The 16328-nt window shown below is 43.8% G+C and overlaps 18 non-coding genes across 18 annotated transcripts; 9 read left to right on the top strand and 9 right to left on the bottom strand.

Annotated features, from left to right (window-relative positions):
- Nucleotides 1–1647: 1647 nt before the first annotated feature.
- trnae-cuc (transfer RNA glutamic acid (anticodon CUC)) lies at nt 1648–1719 on the bottom strand. Its single transcript has one exon. It is a non-coding gene; the product is annotated as a tRNA-Glu (tRNA).
- A 1637-nt stretch (nt 1720–3356) lies between these two features.
- Nucleotides 3357–3445, top strand: trnay-gua (transfer RNA tyrosine (anticodon GUA)). Its single transcript is given in 2 exon segments — nt 3357–3393; nt 3410–3445. It is a non-coding gene; the product is annotated as a tRNA-Tyr (tRNA).
- Nucleotides 3446–3530: 85 nt separating this feature from the next.
- Nucleotides 3531–3602, bottom strand: trnae-cuc (transfer RNA glutamic acid (anticodon CUC)). The gene has a single exon. It is a non-coding gene; the product is annotated as a tRNA-Glu (tRNA).
- Nucleotides 3603–4373: 771 nt separating this feature from the next.
- trnay-gua (transfer RNA tyrosine (anticodon GUA)) lies at nt 4374–4462 on the top strand. Its single transcript is given in 2 exon segments — nt 4374–4410; nt 4427–4462. It is a non-coding gene; the product is annotated as a tRNA-Tyr (tRNA).
- A 1909-nt stretch (nt 4463–6371) lies between these two features.
- Nucleotides 6372–6443, bottom strand: trnae-cuc (transfer RNA glutamic acid (anticodon CUC)). Its single transcript has one exon. It is a non-coding gene; the product is annotated as a tRNA-Glu (tRNA).
- Nucleotides 6444–8080: 1637 nt separating this feature from the next.
- Nucleotides 8081–8169, top strand: trnay-gua (transfer RNA tyrosine (anticodon GUA)). Its single transcript is given in 2 exon segments — nt 8081–8117; nt 8134–8169. It is a non-coding gene; the product is annotated as a tRNA-Tyr (tRNA).
- Nucleotides 8170–8254: 85 nt separating this feature from the next.
- trnae-cuc (transfer RNA glutamic acid (anticodon CUC)) lies at nt 8255–8326 on the bottom strand. Its single transcript has one exon. It is a non-coding gene; the product is annotated as a tRNA-Glu (tRNA).
- Nucleotides 8327–9097: 771 nt separating this feature from the next.
- Nucleotides 9098–9186, top strand: trnay-gua (transfer RNA tyrosine (anticodon GUA)). The gene is given in 2 exon segments: nt 9098–9134; nt 9151–9186. It is a non-coding gene; the product is annotated as a tRNA-Tyr (tRNA).
- Nucleotides 9187–9974: 788 nt separating this feature from the next.
- On the top strand, nt 9975–10063 carry trnay-gua (transfer RNA tyrosine (anticodon GUA)). The gene is given in 2 exon segments: nt 9975–10011; nt 10028–10063. It is a non-coding gene; the product is annotated as a tRNA-Tyr (tRNA).
- Nucleotides 10064–10148: 85 nt separating this feature from the next.
- trnae-cuc (transfer RNA glutamic acid (anticodon CUC)) lies at nt 10149–10220 on the bottom strand. The gene has a single exon. It is a non-coding gene; the product is annotated as a tRNA-Glu (tRNA).
- A 1812-nt stretch (nt 10221–12032) lies between these two features.
- trnae-cuc (transfer RNA glutamic acid (anticodon CUC)) lies at nt 12033–12104 on the bottom strand. The gene has a single exon. It is a non-coding gene; the product is annotated as a tRNA-Glu (tRNA).
- A 772-nt stretch (nt 12105–12876) lies between these two features.
- Nucleotides 12877–12965, top strand: trnay-gua (transfer RNA tyrosine (anticodon GUA)). Its single transcript is given in 2 exon segments — nt 12877–12913; nt 12930–12965. It is a non-coding gene; the product is annotated as a tRNA-Tyr (tRNA).
- Nucleotides 12966–13050: 85 nt separating this feature from the next.
- On the bottom strand, nt 13051–13122 carry trnae-cuc (transfer RNA glutamic acid (anticodon CUC)). The gene has a single exon. It is a non-coding gene; the product is annotated as a tRNA-Glu (tRNA).
- A 772-nt stretch (nt 13123–13894) lies between these two features.
- On the top strand, nt 13895–13983 carry trnay-gua (transfer RNA tyrosine (anticodon GUA)). Its single transcript is given in 2 exon segments — nt 13895–13931; nt 13948–13983. It is a non-coding gene; the product is annotated as a tRNA-Tyr (tRNA).
- Nucleotides 13984–14068: 85 nt separating this feature from the next.
- Nucleotides 14069–14140, bottom strand: trnae-cuc (transfer RNA glutamic acid (anticodon CUC)). The gene has a single exon. It is a non-coding gene; the product is annotated as a tRNA-Glu (tRNA).
- A 772-nt stretch (nt 14141–14912) lies between these two features.
- Nucleotides 14913–15001, top strand: trnay-gua (transfer RNA tyrosine (anticodon GUA)). The gene is given in 2 exon segments: nt 14913–14949; nt 14966–15001. It is a non-coding gene; the product is annotated as a tRNA-Tyr (tRNA).
- Nucleotides 15002–15789: 788 nt separating this feature from the next.
- trnay-gua (transfer RNA tyrosine (anticodon GUA)) lies at nt 15790–15878 on the top strand. The gene is given in 2 exon segments: nt 15790–15826; nt 15843–15878. It is a non-coding gene; the product is annotated as a tRNA-Tyr (tRNA).
- Nucleotides 15879–15963: 85 nt separating this feature from the next.
- trnae-cuc (transfer RNA glutamic acid (anticodon CUC)) lies at nt 15964–16035 on the bottom strand. The gene has a single exon. It is a non-coding gene; the product is annotated as a tRNA-Glu (tRNA).
- Between the last annotated feature and the right edge of the window lie 293 nt (nt 16036–16328).

The raw sequence follows: 16328 nt of genomic DNA, 5'->3' as shown, positions 1-16328 counted from the left end.
AATGAATATGAATTCAAGCATTTGCACTTGCCTCCTCCTACTCAGTTTAATTTGAAGCTCATTTATTCTTCAGGGAATTAAATTTAAGCATTTGCACTTGCCTCCTTCTACTCACTTTAATTTAAAAACAGAAGTAACCAAGCTCAAGGACTGTTCTTCATGAGCTGTAGTTCTTGCTCATCTTCACTAAGCAGGCCAATAATTAGCCAAATATCAGCTGAAATGATTGCCCTCGACTGCTGCCTTGAGTGAGCGTTCCTGTTTCTGCTTTAACCTCTGTGAAGGCCAAGGCTTTTTTTTTATTTGACTCAATCTTATTTATTCTTCAGGGAATCAAACACAAAGACAAAAAGAGCATGACAAGGCATGGACAAAGCAGAAATGTTTCTCAGGGCAAAATGCCATACTTTTCCCAACTGTTGAATTCATTCCTGCATTTTCCCTAAGAATTAAACAAAATGGGCAATGAAAGTTACTGCTCCGGAACACTCAGGATAATCCTTTACTGCTTTAAACCAAACTGGAAAAGACACAGAGAGTTGCAGCAGCAACTTTGGGCTTTTCGTTTTGGTTTGTTTACAGAGAAAGAAGCCTGACCTTCGATAGCTCAGTTGGTAGAGCGGAGGACTGTAGTCTACTGTCAATGGCCATCCTTAGGTCACTGGTTCGAATCCGGCTCGAAGGATCTCTCTTTATGTAGATCCAATGAGTGCTAGCCACCTTTCTGGCGGCGGTGAGAGCGCCGAATCCTAGCCACTAGACCACCAGGGACTGAAGACAAAGAAAGTGCCTCCTCTGGTGGCTGGCTCTGGTACCTAGAAAAAAACGCTCTAGTGATGGCATAACGTATTTCTCAGTCGAATAAAACAATCCTGGGGCTCCTCCCCTAATGGTGGGCGTTTCATGCCTGAATAAAGTGGGTGGGCTTTGCATGGAAACAAACAAAGAATGAATATGAATTCAAGCATTTGCACTTGCCTCCTTCTACTCACTTTAATTTAAAAACAGAAGTAACCAAGCTCAAGGACTGTTCTTCATGAGCTGTAGTTCTTTCTCATCTTCACTAAGCAGGCCAATAATTAGCCAAATATCAGCTGAAATGATTGCCCTCGACTGCTGCCTTGAGTGAGCGTTCCTGTTTCTGCTTTAACCTCTGTGAAGGCCAAGGCTTTTTTTTTATTTGACTCAATCTTATTTATTCTTCAGGGAATCAAACACAAAGACAAAAAGAGCATGACAAGGCATGGACAAAGCAGAAATGTTTCTCAGGGCAAAATGCCATGCTTTTCCCAACTGTTGAATTCATTCCTGCATTTTCCCTAAGAATTAAACAAAATGGGCAATGAAAGTTACTGCTCCGGAACACTCAGGATAATCCTTTACTGCTTTAAACCAAACTGGAAAAGACACAGAGAGTTGCAGCAGCAACTTTGGGCTTTTCGTTTTGGTTTGTTTACAGAGAAAGAAGCCTGACCTTCGATAGCTCAGTTGGTAGAGCGGAGGACTGTAGTCTACTGTCAATGGCCATCCTTAGGTCGCTGGTTCGAATCCGGCTTGAAGGATCTCTCTTTATGTAGAGCCAATGAGTGCTAGCCACCTTTCTGTTGGCTCTGAACTTCGAGATCCACCCGTCCAGAAAAACTTAACTTCCCTGACCGGGAATCGAACCCGGGCCGCGGCGGTGAGAGCGCCGAATCCTAGCCACTAGACCACCAGGGACTGAAGACAAAGAAAGTGCCTCCTCTGGTGGCTGGCTCTGGTGGCTGGCTCTGGTACCTAGAAAAAAACGCTCTAGTGATGGCATAACGTATTTCTCAGTCGAATAAAACAATCTTGGGGCTCCTCCCCTAATGGTGGGCGTGTCAGGCCTGAATAAAGTGGGTGGGCTTTGCATGGAAACTAACAAAGAATGAATATGAATTCAAGCATTTGCACTTGCCTCCTCCTACTCAGTTTAATTTGAAGCTCATTTATTCTTCAGGGAATTAAATTTAAGCATTTGCACTTGCCTCCTCCTACTCACTTTAATTTAAAAACAGAAGTAACCAAGCTCAAGGACTGTTCTTCATGAGCTGTAGTTCTTGCTCATCTTCACTAAGCAGGCCAATAATTAGCCAAATATCAGCTGAAATGATTGCCCTCGACTGCTGCCTTGAGTGAGCGTTCCTGTTTCTGCTTTAACCTCTGTGAAGGCCAAGGCTTTTTTTTTATTTGACTCAATCTTATTTATTCTTCAGGGAATCAAACACAAAGACAAAAAGAGCATGACAAGGCATGGACAAAGCAGAAATGTTTCTCAGGGCAAAATGCCATACTTTTCCCAACTGTTGAATTCATTCCTGCATTTTCCCTAAGAATTAAACAAAATGGGCAATGAAAGTTACTGCTCCGGAACACTCAGGATAATCCTTTACTGCTTTAAACCAAACTGGAAAAGACACAGAGAGTTGCAGCAGCAACTTTGGGCTTTTCGTTTTGGTTTGTTTACAGAGAAAGAAGCCTGACCTTCGATAGCTCAGTTGGTAGAGCGGAGGACTGTAGTCTACTGTCAATGGCCATCCTTAGCCATCTCTCTTTATGTAGATCCAATGAGTGCTAGCCACCTTTCTGGCGGCGGTGAGAGCGCCGAATCCTAGCCACTAGACCACCAGGGACTGAAGACAAAGAAAGTGCCTCCTCTGGTGGCTGGCTCTGGTACCTAGAAAAAAACGCTCTAGTGATGGCATAACGTATTTCTTAGTCGAATAAAACAATCCTGGGGCTCCTCCCCTAATGGTGGGCGTTTCATGCCTGAATAAAGTGGGTGGGCTTTGCATGGAAACAAACAAAGAATGAATATGAATTCAAGCATTTGCACTTGCCTCCTCCTACTCAGTTTTATTTAAAAACAGAAGTAACCAAGCTCAAGGACTGTTCTTCATGAGCTGTAGTTCTTGCTCATCTTCACTAAGCAGGCCAATAATTAGCCAAATATCAACTGAAATGATTGCCCTCGACTGCTGCCTTGAGTGAGCGTTCCTGTTTCTGCTTTAACCTCTGTGAAGGCCAAGGCTTTTTTTTTATATGACTCAATCTTATTTATTCTTCAGGGAATCAAACACAAAGACAAAAAGAGCATGACAAGGCATGGACAAAGCAGAAATGTTTCTCAGGGCAAAATGCCATACTTTTCCCAACTGTTGAATTCATTCCTGCATTTTCCCTAAGAATTAAACAAAATGGGCAATGAAAGTTACTGCTCCGGAACACTCAGGATAATCCTTTACTGCTTTAAACCAAACTGGAAAAGACACAGAGAGTTGCAGCAGCAACTTTGGGCTTTTCGTTTTGGTTTGTTTACAGAGAAAGAAGCCTGACCTTCGATAGCTCAGTTGGTAGAGCGGAGGACTGTAGTCTACTGTCAATGGCCATCCTTAGGTCGCTGGTTCGAATCCGGCTCGAAGGATCTCTCTTTATGTAGAGCCAATGAGTGCTAGCCACCTTTCTGTTGGCTCTGAACTTCGAGATCCACCCGTCCAGAAAAACTTAACTTCCCTGACCGGGAATCGAACCCGGGCCGCGGCGGTGAGAGCGCCGAATCCTAGCCACTAGACCACCAGGGACTGAAGACAAAGAAAGTGCCTCCTCTGGTGGCTGGCTCTGGTACCTAGAAAAAAACGCTCTAGTGATGGCATAACGTATTTCTCAGTCGAATAAAACAATCTTGGGGCTCCTCCCCTAATGGTGGGCGTGTCAGGCCTGAATAAAGTGGGTGGGCTTTGCATGGAAACTAACAAAGAATGAATATGAATTCAAGCATTTGCACTTGCCTCCTCCTACTCAGTTTAATTTGAAGCTCATTTATTCTTCAGGGAATTAAATTTAAGCATTTGCACTTGCCTCCTTCTACTCACTTTAATTTAAAAACAGAAGTAACCAAGCTCAAGGACTGTTCTTCATGAGCTGTAGTTCTTGCTCATCTTCACTAAGCAGGCCAATAATTAGCCAAATATCAGCTGAAATGATTGCCCTCGACTGCTGCCTTGAGTGAGCGTTCCTGTTTCTGCTTTAACCTCTGTGAAGGCCAAGGCTTTTTTTTATTTGACTCAATCTTATTTATTCTTCAGGGAATCAAACACAAAGACAAAAAGAGCATGACAAGGCATGGACAAAGCAGAAATGTTTCTCATGGAAAAATGCCATGCTTTTCCCAACTGTTGAATTCATTCCTGCATTTTCCCTAAGAATTAAACAAAATGGGCAATGAAAGTTACTGCTCCGGAACACTCAGGATAATCCTTTACTGCTATAAACCAAACTGGAAAAGACACAGAGAGTTGCAGCAGCAACTTTGGGCTTTTCGTTTTGGTTTGTTTACAGAGAAAGAAGCCTGACCTTCGATAGCTCAGTTGGTAGAGCGGAGGACTGTAGTCTACTGTCAATGGCCATCCTTAGGTCGCTGGTTCGAATCCGGCTCGAAGGATCTCTCTTTATGGAGATCCAATGAGTGCTAGCCACCTTTCTGGCGGCGGTGAGAGCGCCGAATCCTAGCCACTAGACCACCAGGGACTGAAGACAAAGAAAGTGCCTCCTCTGGTGGCTGGCTCTGGTACCTAGAAAAAAACGCTCTAGTGATGGCATAACGTATTTCTCAGTCGAATAAAACAATCTTGGGGCTCCTCCCCTAATGGTGGGCGTGTCAGGCCTGAATAAAGTGGGTGGGCTTTGCATGGAAACTAACAAAGAATGAATATGAATTCAAGCATTTGCACTTGCCTCCTCCTACTCAGTTTAATTTGAAGCTCATTTATTCTTCAGGGAATTAAATTTAAGCATTTGCACTTGCCTCCTTCTACTCACTTTAATTTAAAAACAGAAGTAACCAAGCTCAAGGACTGTTCTTCATGAGCTGTAGTTCTTGCTCATCTTCACTAAGCAGGCCAATAATTAGCCAAATATCAGCTGAAATGATTGCCCTCGACTGCTGCCTTGAGTGAGCGTTCCTGTTTCTGCTTTAACCTCTGTGAAGGCCAAGGCTTTTTTTTTATTTGACTCAATCTTATTTATTCTTCAGGGAATCAAACACAAAGACAAAAAGAGCATGACAAGGCATGGACAAAGCAGAAATGTTTCTCAGGGCAAAATGCCATACTTTTCCCAACTGTTGAATTCATTCCTGCATTTTCCCTAAGAATTAAACAAAATGGGCAATGAAAGTTACTGCTCCGGAACACTCAGGATAATCCTTTACTGCTTTAAACCAAACTGGAAAAGACACAGAGAGTTGCAGCAGCAACTTTGGGCTTTTCGTTTTGGTTTGTTTACAGAGAAAGAAGCCTGACCTTCGATAGCTCAGTTGGTAGAGCGGAGGACTGTAGTCTACTGTCAATGGCCATCCTTAGGTCACTGGTTCGAATCCGGCTCGAAGGATCTCTCTTTATGTAGATCCAATGAGTGCTAGCCACCTTTCTGGCGGCGGTGAGAGCGCCGAATCCTAGCCACTAGACCACCAGGGACTGAAGACAAAGAAAGTGCCTCCTCTGGTGGCTGGCTCTGGTACCTAGAAAAAAACGCTCTAGTGATGGCATAACGTATTTCTCAGTCGAATAAAACAATCCTGGGGCTCCTCCCCTAATGGTGGGCGTTTCATGCCTGAATAAAGTGGGTGGGCTTTGCATGGAAACAAACAAAGAATGAATATGAATTCAAGCATTTGCACTTGCCTCCTTCTACTCACTTTAATTTAAAAACAGAAGTAACCAAGCTCAAGGACTGTTCTTCATGAGCTGTAGTTCTTTCTCATCTTCACTAAGCAGGCCAATAATTAGCCAAATATCAGCTGAAATGATTGCCCTCGACTGCTGCCTTGAGTGAGCGTTCCTGTTTCTGCTTTAACCTCTGTGAAGGCCAAGGCTTTTTTTTTATTTGACTCAATCTTATTTATTCTTCAGGGAATCAAACACAAAGACAAAAAGAGCATGACAAGGCATGGACAAAGCAGAAATGTTTCTCAGGGCAAAATGCCATGCTTTTCCCAACTGTTGAATTCATTCCTGCATTTTCCCTAAGAATTAAACAAAATGGGCAATGAAAGTTACTGCTCCGGAACACTCAGGATAATCCTTTACTGCTTTAAACCAAACTGGAAAAGACACAGAGAGTTGCAGCAGCAACTTTGGGCTTTTCGTTTTGGTTTGTTTACAGAGAAAGAAGCCTGACCTTCGATAGCTCAGTTGGTAGAGCGGAGGACTGTAGTCTACTGTCAATGGCCATCCTTAGGTCGCTGGTTCGAATCCGGCTTGAAGGATCTCTCTTTATGTAGAGCCAATGAGTGCTAGCCACCTTTCTGTTGGCTCTGAACTTCGAGATCCACCCGTCCAGAAAAACTTAACTTCCCTGACCGGGAATCGAACCCGGGCCGCGGCGGTGAGAGCGCCGAATCCTAGCCACTAGACCACCAGGGACTGAAGACAAAGAAAGTGCCTCCTCTGGTGGCTGGCTCTGGTGGCTGGCTCTGGTACCTAGAAAAAAACGCTCTAGTGATGGCATAACGTATTTCTCAGTCGAATAAAACAATCTTGGGGCTCCTCCCCTAATGGTGGGCGTGTCAGGCCTGAATAAAGTGGGTGGGCTTTGCATGGAAACTAACAAAGAATGAATATGAATTCAAGCATTTGCACTTGCCTCCTCCTACTCAGTTTAATTTGAAGCTCATTTATTCTTCAGGGAATTAAATTTAAGCATTTGCACTTGCCTCCTCCTACTCACTTTAATTTAAAAACAGAAGTAACCAAGCTCAAGGACTGTTCTTCATGAGCTGTAGTTCTTGCTCATCTTCACTAAGCAGGCCAATAATTAGCCAAATATCAGCTGAAATGATTGCCCTCGACTGCTGCCTTGAGTGAGCGTTCCTGTTTCTGCTTTAACCTCTGTGAAGGCCAAGGCTTTTTTTTTATTTGACTCAATCTTATTTATTCTTCAGGGAATCAAACACAAAGACAAAAAGAGCATGACAAGGCATGGACAAAGCAGAAATGTTTCTCAGGGCAAAATGCCATACTTTTCCCAACTGTTGAATTCATTCCTGCATTTTCCCTAAGAATTAAACAAAATGGGCAATGAAAGTTACTGCTCCGGAACACTCAGGATAATCCTTTACTGCTTTAAACCAAACTGGAAAAGACACAGAGAGTTGCAGCAGCAACTTTGGGCTTTTCGTTTTGGTTTGTTTACAGAGAAAGAAGCCTGACCTTCGATAGCTCAGTTGGTAGAGCGGAGGACTGTAGTCTACTGTCAATGGCCATCCTTAGCCATCTCTCTTTATGTAGATCCAATGAGTGCTAGCCACCTTTCTGGCGGCGGTGAGAGCGCCGAATCCTAGCCACTAGACCACCAGGGACTGAAGACAAAGAAAGTGCCTCCTCTGGTGGCTGGCTCTGGTACCTAGAAAAAAACGCTCTAGTGATGGCATAACGTATTTCTTAGTCGAATAAAACAATCCTGGGGCTCCTCCCCTAATGGTGGGCGTTTCATGCCTGAATAAAGTGGGTGGGCTTTGCATGGAAACAAACAAAGAATGAATATGAATTCAAGCATTTGCACTTGCCTCCTCCTACTCAGTTTTATTTAAAAACAGAAGTAACCAAGCTCAAGGACTGTTCTTCATGAGCTGTAGTTCTTGCTCATCTTCACTAAGCAGGCCAATAATTAGCCAAATATCAGCTGAAATGATTGCCCTCGACTGCTGCCTTGAGTGAGCGTTCCTGTTTCTGCTTTAACCTCTGTGAAGGCCAAGGCTTTTTTTTTATATGACTCAATCTTATTTATTCTTCAGGGAATCAAACACAAAGACAAAAAGAGCATGACAAGGCATGGACAAAGCAGAAATGTTTCTCAGGGCAAAATGCCATACTTTTCCCAACTGTTGAATTCATTCCTGCATTTTCCCTAAGAATTAAACAAAATGGGCAATGAAAGTTACTGCTCCGGAACACTCAGGATAATCCTTTACTGCTTTAAACCAAACTGGAAAAGACACAGAGAGTTGCAGCAGCAACTTTGGGCTTTTCGTTTTGGTTTGTTTACAGAGAAAGAAGCCTGACCTTCGATAGCTCAGTTGGTAGAGCGGAGGACTGTAGTCTACTGTCAATGGCCATCCTTAGGTCGCTGGTTCGAATCCGGCTCGAAGGATCTCTCTTTATGTAGAGCCAATGAGTGCTAGCCACCTTTCTGTTGGCTCTGAACTTCGAGATCCACCCGTCCAGAAAAACTTAACTTCCCTGACCGGGAATCGAACCCGGGCCGCGGCGGTGAGAGCGCCGAATCCTAGCCACTAGACCACCAGGGACTGAAGACAAAGAAAGTGCCTCCTCTGGTGGCTGGCTCTGGTACCTAGAAAAAAACGCTCTAGTGATGGCATAACGTATTTCTCAGTCGAATAAAACAATCTTGGGGCTCCTCCCCTAATGGTGGGCGTGTCAGGCCTGAATAAAGTGGGTGGGCTTTGCATGGAAACTAACAAAGAATGAATATGAATTCAAGCATTTGCACTTGCCTCCTCCTACTCAGTTTAATTTGAAGCTCATTTATTCTTCAGGGAATTAAATTTAAGCATTTGCACTTGCCTCCTTCTACTCACTTTAATTTAAAAACAGAAGTAACCAAGCTCAAGGACTGTTCTTCATGAGCTGTAGTTCTTGCTCATCTTCACTAAGCAGGCCAATAATTAGCCAAATATCAGCTGAAATGATTGCCCTCGACTGCTGCCTTGAGTGAGCGTTCCTGTTTCTGCTTTAACCTCTGTGAAGGCCAAGGCTTTTTTTTATTTGACTCAATCTTATTTATTCTTCAGGGAATCAAACACAAAGACAAAAAGAGCATGACAAGGCATGGACAAAGCAGAAATGTTTCTCATGGAAAAATGCCATGCTTTTCCCAACTGTTGAATTCATTCCTGCATTTTCCCTAAGAATTAAACAAAATGGGCAATGAAAGTTACTGCTCCGGAACACTCAGGATAATCCTTTACTGCTATAAACCAAACTGGAAAAGACACAGAGAGTTGCAGCAGCAACTTTGGGCTTTTCGTTTTGGTTTGTTTACAGAGAAAGAAGCCTGACCTTCGATAGCTCAGTTGGTAGAGCGGAGGACTGTAGTCTACTGTCAATGGCCATCCTTAGGTCGCTGGTTCGAATCCGGCTCGAAGGATCTCTCTTTATGGAGATCCAATGAGTGCTAGCCACCTTTCTGGCGGCGGTGAGAGCGCCGAATCCTAGCCACTAGACCACCAGGGACTGAAGACAAAGAAAGTGCCTCCTCTGGTGGCTGGCTCTGGTACCTAGAAAAAAACGCTCTAGTGATGGCATAACGTATTTCTTAGTCGAATAAAACAATCCTGGGGCTCCTCCCCTAATGGTGGGCGTTTCATGCCTGAATAAAGTGGGTGGGCTTTGCATGGAAACAAACAAAGAATGAATATGAATTCAAGCATTTGCACTTGCCTCCTCCTACTCAGTTTTATTTAAAAACAGAAGTAACCAAGCTCAAGGACTGTTCTTCATGAGCTGTAGTTCTTGCTCATCTTCACTAAGCAGGCCAATAATTAGCCAAATATCAGCTGAAATGATTGCCCTCGACTGCTGCCTTGAGTGAGCGTTCCTGTTTCTGCTTTAACCTCTGTGAAGGCCAAGGCTTTTTTTTTATATGACTCAATCTTATTTATTCTTCAGGGAATCAAACACAAAGACAAAAAGAGCATGACAAGGCATGGACAAAGCAGAAATGTTTCTCAGGGCAAAATGCCATACTTTTCCCAACTGTTGAATTCATTCCTGCATTTTCCCTAAGAATTAAACAAAATGGGCAATGAAAGTTACTGCTCCGGAACACTCAGGATAATCCTTTACTGCTTTAAACCAAACTGGAAAAGACACAGAGAGTTGCAGCAGCAACTTTGGGCTTTTCGTTTTGGTTTGTTTACAGAGAAAGAAGCCTGACCTTCGATAGCTCAGTTGGTAGAGCGGAGGACTGTAGTCTACTGTCAATGGCCATCCTTAGGTCGCTGGTTCGAATCCGGCTCGAAGGATCTCTCTTTATGTAGAGCCAATGAGTGCTAGCCACCTTTCTGTTGGCTCTGAACTTCGAGATCCACCCGTCCAGAAAAACTTAACTTCCCTGACCAGGAATCGAACCCGGGCCGCGGCGGTGAGAGCGCCGAATCCTAGCCACTAGACCACCAGGGACTGAAGACAAAGAAAGTGCCTCCTCTGGTGGCTGGCTCTGGTACCTAGAAAAAAACGCTCTAGTGATGGCATAACGTATTTCTCAGTCGAATAAAACAATCTTGGGGCTCCTCCCCTAATGGTGGGCGTGTCAGGCCTGAATAAAGTGGGTGGGCTTTGCATGGAAACTAACAAAGAATGAATATGAATTCAAGCATTTGCACTTGCCTCCTCCTACTCAGTTTAATTTGAAGCTCATTTATTCTTCAGGGAATTAAATTTAAGCATTTGCACTTGCCTCCTTCTACTCACTTTAATTTAAAAACAGAAGTAACCAAGCTCAAGGACTGTTCTTCATGAGCTGTAGTTCTTGCTCATCTTCACTAAGCAGGCCAATAATTAGCCAAATATCAGCTGAAATGATTGCCCTCGACTGCTGCCTTGAGTGAGCGTTCCTGTTTCTGCTTTAACCTCTGTGAAGGCCAAGGCTTTTTTTTTATTTGACTCAATCTTATTTATTCTTCAGGGAATCAAACACAAAGACAAAAAGAGCATGACAAGGCATGGACAAAGCAGAAATGTTTCTCATGGAAAAATGCCATGCTTTTCCCAACTGTTGAATTCATTCCTGCATTTTCCCTAAGAATTAAACAAAATGGGCAATGAAAGTTACTGCTCCGGAACACTCAGGATAATCCTTTACTGCTATAAACCAAACTGGAAAAGACACAGAGAGTTGCAGCAGCAACTTTGGGCTTTTCGTTTTGGTTTGTTTACAGAGAAAGATGCCTGACCTTCGATAGCTCAGTTGGTAGAGCGGAGGACTGTAGTCTACTGTCAATGGCCATCCTTAGGTCGCTGGCTCGAAGGATCTCTCTTTATGTAGATCCAATGAGTGCTAGCCACCTTTCTGGCGGCGGTGAGAGCGCCGAATCCTAGCCACTAGACCACCAGGGACTGAAGACAAAGAAAGTGCCTCCTCTGGTGGCTGGCTCTGGTACCTAGAAAAAAACGCTCTAGTGATGGCATAACGTATTTCTCAGTCGAATAAAACAATCTTGGGGCTCCTCCCCTAATGGTGGGCGTTTCATGCCTGAATAAAGTGGGTGGGCTTTGCATGGAAACAAACAAAGAATGAATATGAATTCAAGCATTTGCACTTGCCTCCTCCTACTCAGTTTAATTTAAAAACAGAAGTAACCAAGCTCAAGGACTGTTCTTCATGAGCTGTAGTTCTTGCTCATCTTCACTAAGCAGGCCAATAATTAGCCAAATATCAGCTGAAATGATTGCCCTCGACTGCTGCCTTGAGTGAGCGTTCCTGTTTCTGCTTTAACCTCTGTGAAGGCCAAGGCTTTTTTTTTATTTGACTCAATCTTATTTATTCTTCAGGGAATCAAACACAAAGACAAAAAAAGCATGACAAGGCATGGACAAAGCAGAAATGTTTCTCAGGGCAAAATGCCATACTTTTCCCAACTGTTGAATTCATTCCTGCATTTTCCCTAAGAATTAAACAAAATGGGCAATGAAAGTTACTGCTCCGGAACACTCAGGATAATCCTTTACTGCTTTAAACCAAACTGGAAAAGACACAGAGAGTTGCAGCAGCAACTTTGGGCTTTTCGTTTTGGTTTGTTTACAGAGAAAGAAGCCTGACCTTCGATAGCTCAGTTGGTAGAGCGGAGGACTGTAGTCTACTGTCAATGGCCATCCTTAGGTAGCTGGTTCGAATCCGGCTCGAAGGATCTCTCTTTATGTAGAGCCAATGAGTGCTAGCCACCTTTCTGTTGGCTCTGAACTTCGAGATCCACCCGTCCAGAAAAACTTAACTTCCCTGACCGGGAATCGAACCCGGGCCGCGGCGGTGAGAGCGCCGAATCCTAGCCACTAGACCACCAGGGACTGAAGACAAAGAAAGTGCCTCCTCTGGTGGCTGGCTCTGGTACCTAGAAAAAAACGCTCTAGTGATGGCATAACGTATTTCTCAGTCGAATAAAACAATCTTGGGGCTCCTCCCCTAATGGTGGGCGTGTCAGGCCTGAATAAAGTGGGTGGGCTTTGCATGGAAACTAACAAAGAATGAATATGAATTCAAGCATTTGCACTTGCCTCCTCCTACTCAGTTTAATTTGAAGCTCATTTATTCTTCAGGGAATTAAATTTAAGCATTTGCACTTGCCTCCTTCTACTCACTTTAATTTAAAAACAGAAGTAACCAAGCTCAAGGACTGTTCTTCATGAGCTGTAGTTCTTGCTCATCTTCACTAAGCAGGCCAATAATTAGCCAAATATCAGCTGAAATGATTGCCCTCGACTGCTGCCTTGAGTGAGCGTTCCTGTTTCTGCTTTAACCTCTGTGAAGGCCAAGGCTTTTTTTTTATTTGACTCAATCTTATTTATTCTTCAGGGAATCAAACACAAAGACAAAAAGAGCATGACAAGGCATGGACAAAGCAGAAATGTTTCTCAGGGCAAAATGCCATACTTTTCCCAACTGTTGAATTCATTCCTGCATTTTCCCTAAGAATTAAACAAAATGGGCAATGAAAGTTACTGCTCCGGAACACTCAGGATAATCCTTTACTGCTTTAAACCAAACTGGAAAAGACACAGAGAGTTGCAGCAGCAACTTTGGGCTTTTCGTTTTGGTTTGTTTACAGAGAGAGAAGCCTGACCTTCGATAGCTCAGTTGGTAGAGCGGAGGACTGTAGTCTACTGTCAATGGCCATCCTTAGGTCGCTGGTTCGAATCCGGCTCGAAGGATCTCTCTTTCTGTAGAGCCAATGAGTGCTAGCCACCTTTCTGTTGGCTCTGAACTTCGAGATCCACCCGTCCAGAAAAACTTAACTTCCCTGACCGGGAATCGAACCCGGGCCGCGGCGGTGAGAGCGCCGAATCCTAGCCACTAGACCACCAGGGACTGAAGACAAAGAAAGTGCCTCCTCTGGTGGCTGGCTCTGGTACCTAGAAAAAAACGCTCTAGTGATGGCATAACGTATTTCTCAGTCGAATAAAACAATCTTGGGGCTCCTCCCCTAATGGTGGGCGTGTCAGGCCTGAATAAAGTGGGTGGGCTTTGCATGGAAACTAACAAAGAATGAATATGAATTCAAGCATTTGCACTTGCCTCCTCCTACTCAGTTTAATTTGAAGCTCATTTATTCTTCAGGGAATTAAATTTAAGCATTTGCACTTGCCTCCTTCTACTCACTTTAATTTAAAAACAGAAGTAACCAAGCTCAAGGACTGTTCTTCATGAGCTGTAGTTCTTGCTCATCTTCACTAAGCAGGCCAATAATTAGCCAAATATCAGCTGAAATGATTGCCCTCGACTGCTGCCTTGAGTGAGCGTTCCTGTTTCTGCTTTAACCTCTGTGAAGGCCAAGGCTTTTTTTTTATTTGACTCAATCTTATTTATTCTTCAGGGAATCAAACACAAAGACAAAAAGAGCATGACAAGGCATGGACAAAGCAGAAATGTTTCTCAGGGCAAAATGCCATACTTTTCCCAACTGTTGAATTCATTCCTGCATTTTCCCTAAGAATTAAACAAAATGGGCAATGAAAGTTACTGCTCCGGAACACTCAGGATAATCCTTTACTGCTTTAAACCAAACTGGAAAAGACACAGAGAGTTGCAGCAGCAACTTTGGGCTTTTCGTTTTGGTGTGTTTACAGAGAGAGAAGCCTGACCTTCGATAGCTCAGTTGGTAGAGCGGAGGACTGTAGTCTACTGTCAATGGCCATCCTTAGGTCGCTGGTTCGAATCCGGCTCGAAGGATCTCTCTTTATGTAGAGCCAATGAGTGCTAGCCACCTTTCTGTTGGCTCTGAACTTCGAGATCCACCCGTCCAGAAAAACTTAACTTCCCTGACCGGGAATCGAACCCGGGCCGCGGCGGTGAGAGCGCCGAACCCTAGCCACTAGACCACCAGGGACTGAAGACAAAGAAAGTGCCTCCTCTGGTGGCTGGCTCTGGTACCTAGAAAAAAACGCTCTAGTGATGGCATAACGTATTTCTCAGTCGAATAAAACAATCTTGGGGCTCCTCCCCTAATGGTGGGCGTGTCAGGCCTGAATAAAGTGGGTGGGCTTTGCATGGAAACTAACAAAGAATGAATATGAATTCAAGCATTTGCACTTGCCTCCTCCTACTCAGTTTAATTTGAAGCTCATTTATTCTTCAGGGAATTAAATTTAAGCATTTGCACTTGCCTCCTTCTACTCACTTTAATTTAAAAACAGAAGTAACCAAGCTCAAGGACTGTTCTTCATGAGCTGTAGTTCTTGCTCATCTTCACTAAGCAGGCCAATAATTAGCCAAATATCAGCTGAAATGATTGCCCTCGACTGCTGCCTTGAGTGAGCGTTCCTGTTTCTGCTTTAACCTCTGTGAAGGCCAAGGCTTTTTTTTTATTTGACTCAATCTTATTTATTCTTCAGGGAATCAAACACAAAGACAAAAAGAGCATGACAAGGCATGGACAAAGCAGAAATGTTTCTCATGGAAAAATGCCATGCTTTTCCCAACTGTTGAATTCATTCCTGCATTTTCCCTAAGAATTAAACAAAATGGGCAATGAAAGTTACTGCTCCGGAACACTCAGGATAATCCTTTACTGCTATAAACCAAACTGGAAAAGACACAGAGAGTTGCAGCAGCAACTTTGGGCTTTTCGTTTTGGTTTGTTTACAGAGAAAGATGCCTGACCTTCGATAGCTCAGTTGGTAGAGCGGAGGACTGTAGTCTACTGTCAATGGCCATCCTTAGGTCGCTGGTTCGAATCCGGCTCGAAGGATCTCTCTTTATGTAGATCCAATGAGTGCTAGCCACCTTTCTGGCGGCGGTGAGAGCGCCGAATCCTAGCCACTAGACCACCAGGGACTGAAGACAAAGAAAGTGCCTCCTCTGGTGGCTGGCTCTGGTACCTAGAAAAAAACGCTCTAGTGATGGCATAACGTATTTCTCAGTCGAATAAAACAATCCTGGGGCTCCTCCCCTAATGGTGGGCGTTTCATGCCTGAATAAAGTGGGTGGGCTTTGCATGGAAACAAACAAAGAATGAATATGAATTCAAGCATTTGCACTTGCCTCCTCCTACTCAGTTTAATTTAAAAACAGAAGTAACCAAGCTCAAGGACTGTTCTTCATGAGCTGTAGTTCTTGCTCATCTTCACTAAGCAGGCCAATAATTAGCCAAATATCAGCTGAAATGATTGCCCTCGACTGCTGCCTTGAGTGAGCGTTCCTGTTTCTGCTTTAACCTCTGTGAAGGCCAAGGCTTTTTTTTTATATGACTCAATCTTATTTATTCTTCAGGGAATCAAACACAAAGACAAAAAGAGCATGACAAGTCATGGACAAAGCAGAAATGTTTCTCAGGGCAAAATGCCATACTTTTCCCAACTGTTGAATTCATTCCTGCATTTTCCCTAAGAATTAAACAAAATGGGCAATGAAAGTTACTGCTCCGGAACACTCAGGATAATCCTTTACTGCTTTAAACCAAACTGGAAAAGACACAGAGAGTTGCAGCAGCAACTTTGGGCTTTTCGTTTTGGTTTGTTTACAGAGAAAGAAGCCTGACCTTCGATAGCTCAGTTGGTAGAGCGGAGGACTGTAGTCTACTGTCAATGGCCATCCTTAGGTCGCTGGTTCGAATCCGGCTCGAAGGATCTCTCTTTATGTAGAGCCAATGAGTGCTAGCCACCTTTCTGTTGGCTCTGAACTTCGAGATCCACCCGTCCAGAAAAACTTAACTTCCCTGACCGGGAATCGAACCCGGGCCGCGGCGGTGAGAGCGCCGAATCCTAGCCACTAGACCACCAGGGACTGAAAACAAAGAAAGTGCCTCCTCTGGTGGCTGGCTCTGGTACCTAGAAAAAAACGCTCTAGTGATGGCATAACGTATTTCTCAGTCGAATAAAACAATCTTGGGGCTCCTCCCCTAATGGTGGGCGTGTCAGGCCTGAATAAAGTGGGTGGGCTTTGCATGGAAACTAACAAAGAATGAATATGAATTCAAGCATTTGCACTTGCCTCCTCCTACTCAGTTTAATTTGAAGCTCATTTATTCTTCAGGGAATTAAATTTAAGCATTTGCACTTGCCTCCTTCTACTCACTT

This window comes from Clarias gariepinus, chromosome 28 (genome assembly GCF_024256425.1).
Source record: "Clarias gariepinus isolate MV-2021 ecotype Netherlands chromosome 28, CGAR_prim_01v2, whole genome shotgun sequence".
In the NCBI taxonomy this organism is placed as follows: Eukaryota; Metazoa; Chordata; class Actinopteri; order Siluriformes; family Clariidae; genus Clarias; species Clarias gariepinus.
The sequence above is the reverse complement of the archived record's forward strand: the minus strand, read 5'-3'. Positions and strand labels throughout refer to the sequence as shown.